Raw genomic sequence first — 486 nt, 5'->3', positions numbered from 1 at the left:
TGGGGGTGCCACCCCCAGCCGGCCTGCGGGGAGGGTGGCGGGACACGACAAGGGGCTGTGCGGGGGACAGGGGGTTGTGGGGATATGGGGCAGTGCTGGGGGCTGCCTCACGGCCCTGGGGGACACAGGGCGTTACCGCAGGGACACCCCGTGGGCTGGGGCTGGCTTGGCGTCCCCAAAGGGTCCCCATCATGGGGTGGCAGATGCGGGGCCCTGATGCTGCACGTCACCCTGCCTGGGCAGGGTCTGGGGGTCCCCGTGCCCTCGGCGCTGTGGGGCCAGCCTGGTCCCGGTGGGGTGTCAAGGTGCCACGGGGGGGACAACAGTGGGGTGTTGCCACGGCAACACTGGAGCAACAGGCGCAGGACCCGGCGCCGCTCCATGACCATATTTACCTTCCCAGAAACCACTTCGTGCTCCAGCAATTTTCCTCAATTAGGCTCGTTACCGCGTCAGGAGGACACAGTGACGGCAGTGGGCGGTGGG

Source organism: Pygoscelis adeliae, unplaced genomic scaffold (assembly GCF_000699105.1).
Source record: "Pygoscelis adeliae isolate BGI_AS28 unplaced genomic scaffold, ASM69910v1 Scaffold445, whole genome shotgun sequence".
NCBI lineage: Eukaryota > Metazoa > Chordata > Aves > Sphenisciformes > Spheniscidae > Pygoscelis > Pygoscelis adeliae.
The sequence above is the reverse complement of the archived record's forward strand: the minus strand, read 5'-3'. Positions refer to the sequence as shown.